General features: G+C 47.5%; 1 protein-coding gene across 1 annotated transcript in view; it reads right to left on the minus strand.

The window, feature by feature from the left end:
- Sag (S-antigen visual arrestin) overlaps positions 1 to 6,198 on the minus strand; it is a 42,292-nt gene extending 36,094 nt beyond the window's left edge. Inside the window, exon 1 of the mRNA XM_042679064.1 lies at positions 6,187 to 6,198. The gene's annotated coding sequence lies outside the window, so the exon portion shown is untranslated. The remainder of the gene's footprint in view (positions 1 to 6,186) is intronic.
- Between the last annotated feature and the right edge of the window lie 135 nt (positions 6,199 to 6,333).

Consider the following 6,333-nt stretch of genomic DNA (forward strand, 5'->3'; position numbering starts at 1 on the left):
CAGCCCCTCCAACCCATCCATTCCACTTTTCTAGCCAGGCCCTGACACATTGACACAAATAACCAAGGGCTCCTGGTTGCCATAGGCATTTGGAAGACTAGCCCACAGATCCCCTCGCCTGAGGGAGAGTCCACCAAACCAAACCCTTCCTAAATCCCCACCTCACCATCTTCGTAAAGCCAGACAAATGAGGCTTCATCCTGACAGCAAGGATGCTCGCTCAGCAAAACAAAATTTCCCTCAAGGGGTGCAGCCGCAGTGCCCAAGGGAAGCTGTCCTTAAGTGAACTTCAGGGGAATCCTCTAAGGCCTGTGCACCGTGTGCCATTAATATAACAGGATGCAGTGGGAATGGACAGGCACAGTTGGGAAACTGTTCCGTCACCACATGTCACTCAAAAGCTGCCTGCCTCTCACCTCAAACCAACCACACATGGTACTTCACCTAGTTCCTCGGGATCTTGCAGCTCATTTGCTCAGACATTGCTTCCACAATGTAGTACATATTCTTTGTTTTTTGGGTAGTTTTTTTTTGGGGGGGGTCAGTTGTAGGGCATGAACTCAGGGCCTGGGTGCTGTCCCTGAGCTCTTTTTACTCAAGACGAGTGCTCTATCACTTTGAACCACAGCTTCACTTCCAGTACTCTGGTGGTCAACTGGAGAGGAGTCTCCTGGACTTCCCTGCCCAAGCTGGCCTTGAACTAAGGATCTGCAGATCTCAGCCTCCTGAGTAGCTAGGCTTACAGGTGTGTGCCCGGCTGTGATGCTGATGCATATTTTTTTTTCTTTTTTTTGGGGGGGTCCGGTTGTGGGGCCTGAACTCTGGGCCTGGGCGCTGTCCCTCAGCTCTTCAGCTCAAGCTAGCGCTCTACCACTTGAGCCACAGCGCCACTTCCGGCTTTTTTCTTATGTGGTGCTGAGGAATCGAACCCAGGGCCTCATGCATGCAAGGCAAGCGCTCTACCACTGAGCCACCTTCCCAGCCCCTTTTTTTTTTTTTTTTTGGTCAGTTGTGGGCATGAACTCTGGGCCTGGGCGCTGTCCCTCAGCTCTTCAACTCAAGGTTAGCCCTCTACCACTTGAGCCACAGCGCCACTTCAGGCTTTTTCTGCTTATGTGGTGCTGAGGAATTGAACCCAGGGCCTCATGCATGCAAGGCAAGCGCTCTACCACTGAGCCACCTTCCCAGTCCATGCTGATGCATATCCTTGCTCCACTCTCTTTACATGTTTCACTTCAAGAAACCTCTGCTTTTCTTATTCAGCTATATTTCGCTCAGTTCTTTGAGACACCAAGAACCATGGATGGCACCTGAGCAAGGCCACCATCCAAACCACACTACTGCTCTTGGGTGTAGCAACACTTCAAGCACACACAAGTCCCACCTGCTTTCAGTCACTGCCTGTGACCCCAGAACTCTCTCCACTTCCCACTCTACTCAGCCAGTCGGAGGCTGACCAAGAATCACCTCTAGGTCCAAGCTAGACACAGTGACCTCTCTCTCACTTCTACTTGGTCTCTTGTCCATTGACTAAAAACTCCATGAGGTGGAGCCCTGGGGACATTATTCCTCTCACTTTCTAGGGGAGAAGTTATGTGCTCTCACAAACACTCATGGAATGAATGGATAGGGTACCGTGGCCACTAACCTACTTCTGTTGTGGTCTTATCTGCAATCAGAATAAAGCAATATAACCGGAAGGCTGGTTGTGGTCGAGGTGTTAGCACCTATCCAAACACCAATGACTATAGCTAGGTGCTGGTGATCCAAGCCTGTAATTCACTACTCAGGAGGCTGAGATCTGAGGATAGCAATTCAAAGCCAGCCCGGGCAGGGCAGGAAAGTCTGTGAGACTCTACCTCCAACAAACCACCAGAAAACTGGGAAGTGGTGCTGTGGCTCAAGTGGTAGAGCGCTAGCTGCTAGTCTTGAGCTGAGGAGCTCAGAGTCAGGGCCCAGCCCACAGTTCAAGCTCCACGAGGTGGGGAGGGGGTGGAAGAACCCAGAGACTGCTATCTTGCTCTGGATGTCTGCCAGATTCTGCATGATCAGACCCATTACTTATGTATGACCTTATTTCTTATTGCTCTCTTCCTTACCCATTTTGTTCAAGTCCACTGGCCTCTTTAAGCTTAACCCAGGGCCTTTCCACTTGCTGTTTCCTCTACATGAGGGGCTGGGAAGGTGGCTCAGTGGTAGAGTGCTTGCCTTGCATGCATGAGGCCCTGGGTTTGATTCCTCAGCACCACATAAGCAGAAAAAGCCGGAAGTGGCGCTGTGGCGCTCAAATGGTAGAGGGCTAACCTTGACCTGAAGAGAGCTGAGGGACAGTGCCCAGACCCAGTTTAGGCCCCATGACTGGCAAAAAAAAAAAAAAAAAAAAATAGGCACATGATCAACTCATTAAACATTTCTTCCCTGTATTCTTCTATTGTATTTGTCATCTAACAGAGTTTATTGCCTATCTCTTGTACCTTTCTGGAATGTAGGTTCCAGGAATGTGATGTTTTGGCTGTTTTGTACCTGTCATCCCTGCAAAACAAAGACTTCAATATACTCAAGGTGAGTTGGTCATTGGATCACAACAGTATATCAACAGGTGATTTTTAGTTTTACCTAAAATTAATGCTTATTTCTAAGAAAAAGGCTTTTTAATTCTATACTTACTTGAGACATAGTCCAGGCTGGCCTTGAATTCATGATTCTCCTATCTTAGCATCTAAGGTGTCACAGTTATATACTACCAGGCCCAGTCACTTTTTGTTTTTGTGTGCTGATTCAGAGCTTTGAACTCAGGGTGTGGGCACTGCCCGTGAGTTTACTATGATAGGCTACAGCTCTCCATCCAGCCAAAACTTAACACAAGTACTGAGCCATTCCAAGCATTTGTGACCCATTATGTTCTTAAATTCTTTTTTTGTTGTTGTTGGTCATAGGGCTTGAACTTTGGGCCTGGACACTGGCTCTGAGCTCTTCAGCTCAAGGGGAGCACTCTACCACCTGAGCCACAGCACTACTTCGGGCTTTATGGTGTTTAATTGGAGATAACAGGAACTTTTCTTCCCAGGCTGGCTTTGAACCGTGATCCTCAGATCTCAGCATCCTGAGTAGCTAGGATTACAGGAGTGAGCCATTGGCACCCAGCTTCTTGAATTGTTTTTAGGCAGAACAGAGGTTTGAACTCAGAGACTCATACTTGCTAGGCAGGCACTTTACAACTTGAGGCATACACCCTTCAGGTCACTCTTATCCGGTCCTGGACACCTCAGGTAGAGCAATTCCCTACTCTCTACAGCCTGCTCAAACTATCCCTACTAGCTCATCCTAACCTGGGCACCTGGCCTGCCGACTTCTTCCCGTGTCAACTCTAAGAAATTCTTTTCACTCCCCTAACAAATCCTAGTGCCACTCCAGCTGCTCTGCGTGACAGGCCATGCCCCTCTAGGAAACTGGGTGACAAGCTGCCTTTATAACAGGATTTCACCTCCTGATCCTTTGTGTCATACATAAAAAACAGTAAACTTAAAACACAATTATTATTCACTGGTGTTAAAACCAGTAGGTGACAGGTTGATGAGGGAGCGGTGGTCCCCCTAGTACCCAGTAGTCCACAGGATCACCCAGTGAGCACAAGGTACACTACAGAGCCAATGGAGAACCTTGGAATGGTAAAATGCATCAGTTCCGTGTTCTTCCTGAAGTAACCTGAATTCACCCACTTCTTGCTCCAGAAAACGGAGGAACAAAGATCAGAACCACCTGGTGTCTTGCCTAAGTCAATTCACTGAAAAGGAACACTTAGGAGACTCAACATCTGGACATACCAGGTGGTTCCAGACTGGATATTCATTGGACAAATAGAGTGCAAAGGCTACTACTTCCTTTTGGGAAAGTATGGATGTGGTTAGAGGAAAATTACTGAAATAGAATGGTAGATACTGAACTACAAAGGTTGTACATAGCCGTATACCTGGAAAGTATTAGGTAGTTATGCCTTTATTTTTTGCCAGTTTGGTACTTGAACTGAGGCCTGGGCGCCGTCTTTAGCCTTTTTGCTCAAGTTAGGGCTTTACCATGTCTCACTGCTCTGCTTTCATTGTTTTTGGTCCGTCATGGGGCCTGAACTCTGGGCCTGGGCGCTGTCCCTCAGGTCTTCAGCTCAAGGCGAGCGCTCTACCACTTGAGCTACAGCGCCACTTCTGATTTTCTTGTGGTTTATTGGAGATAAGAGTCTCATGGACTTTCCTGCCTGGGCTGGCTTTGAACTGAGATCCTCAGATCTCAGCCTCCTGAGTAGCTAGGATTACAGGCGTGAGCCACCGGCGCCCAGCTTCCAGTTTTTGGTTAATTGGACATTATATTCTCATGGATCACTTTCCTGCCTGAGCTTGCTCCCAACTGTGACCCTTATTTCCCAGCCTCTTGAATAGCTAGGATTACAGTGAGCCACAGCTACCTGTGTGGTATCAATAGACTTTTAACACACTGTTTTGTGATGATCACATTTTTTCTTAAGGTCATTACAACAGAAACATTAAGGTGAGGAGCCGGAGGCAGGACTGGGAGTCCCAGGTAAGCCAGAGACAGTACATAACAAAGCTGACTCAAAATCACTAAAAATGTTTGCTGCTGGGCACCAATGGCTCATGCCCATAATCTCAGCTACTTTGGAGGCTAAGAGCTGAGGAATGTGATTTGAAGCTAGCTGAGGCAGGAAATTCCGTGAAACTCTTATCTCAAATCAACCCACCCTAACTGCCAAAAGCTGGAAGTGGAGCTGTAGCTTAAGTGGTAGAATACTAGCTAAGGGACAGAGGCCAGGCACTGTCCCTGGAGTTCAAACCCCAGGCACAAATTACACAACTGAATGGGTCATTCCTTTCCTTATAAGCATGCTTGCCTCAGATACCAGAGCACAATGGGATCACATCTCAAGCCATGAGCCCACGCTGTATGGCTATTTCTTCCAGGTGGTGATGGAGTTAGGCTCAGGCCTTAACTGATGTAGTAGAGGCCCAAAGGGGCCACAGTGGCTCATATAAACCAAGGGCTAATGTCTCTGTGGGGCGCAGGGGTGACAGACACACCACAGCTAACAAAGCTCTGAAGAACTTCCCCAGGGATAGCCAATATTATACAGGATGGAAGACTGGAATGCTGGTATTCCCAGGGCATGATCTCTTATGCTAGGAGAGAACTATCCATTATTCAGAAAGACTGAATACCAGAAAAACTAGTCCCTTCCTTTTTTTTTAATTTTTAAAATCAGTCAAGGGGCTTGAACTCTGGGCCTGGGCCCTGTCCCTCAGCTCTTTAGCTCAAGGCTCTACATGAGCCACAGTGCCACTTCTGGTTTTCTGAGTAGTTTATTGGAGAGAAGAGACTCACGGACTTCTGCACAATCCTCAGATCTCAGCTTCCTGAGTAGCTAGGATTACAGGCGTGAGCCACTGGCGCCTGGCAGTTCCTTCGCTCTTATGGATAAAAACAGAAATAACAAAGACACAGGAATTTGAAAAGTATATAACAAGATTTTTTTAATTTATAAGTTCTGTTGGGCCACATAATTAAATAAATAAAAGATGTGCCATGGCCTTTGAGTTCCAATCCCCTTTGCACACAAGGTATCTGGACAGCAAACGAGAAAGTGAGGAGCATGCAGAGAAGAGGAAGGATGGGGACAACGCCCCAGGCAGAGGAAAGGCTGCTTCAACCTCACCTCTCATCCCACTAAAGCCCTCAGGCCCCCGTCTGTCCAGAGGCCAAGTGTGGAAGAAAAAAATAAAGTGCAAATTAAAATATGAAACATCATAGTTTTTCAGACAGGTAAAATGATTAACTTTTTCCTCCAGCCTTCATCTCACTTCTTGCATCAAACATGGGGTCACTGAACACGGGCCTGGCAGAGAGCAGTGGCCAGAATCCCCACTGGCAGCCCATCTCCAATCCTGTTGAAGCACAAGTGTACAGTGGTACAAGCCATATTACATAACTCAACTGGGAAAGGCTGGCAACTGTCTTCTCAGAAAAATTTAAACCAAACAGATCTATTTCTTGCCCAAGAAACAGATATACGGAAGTGCTGGAAGAAAAGCCAGAAACTCTTAGACAAGCTTCAGCAGTAGTAAAACAGGATTGGATTGCAGGTGGTCCTGACTGCAATGTCAGCGCCTCTAGCATGAGAACAGGCTTGTATTTGGCATCTCCACTAAACCAATGCTTACAGCAAGTCCACTGGCAGAGGATCCCAAGCAAGGGGCTGTGTTGTGCAACAGTCCAGACCCCCCTTTGGAAGGATGGGAGCAGCACAGGGGAACCAACACCCTACTGTGG

Source organism: Dipodomys spectabilis, unplaced genomic scaffold, assembly GCF_019054845.1.
Source record: "Dipodomys spectabilis isolate Male_0828 unplaced genomic scaffold, ASM1905484v1 ptg000051l, whole genome shotgun sequence".
NCBI classification, from domain to species: domain Eukaryota; kingdom Metazoa; phylum Chordata; class Mammalia; order Rodentia; family Heteromyidae; genus Dipodomys; species Dipodomys spectabilis.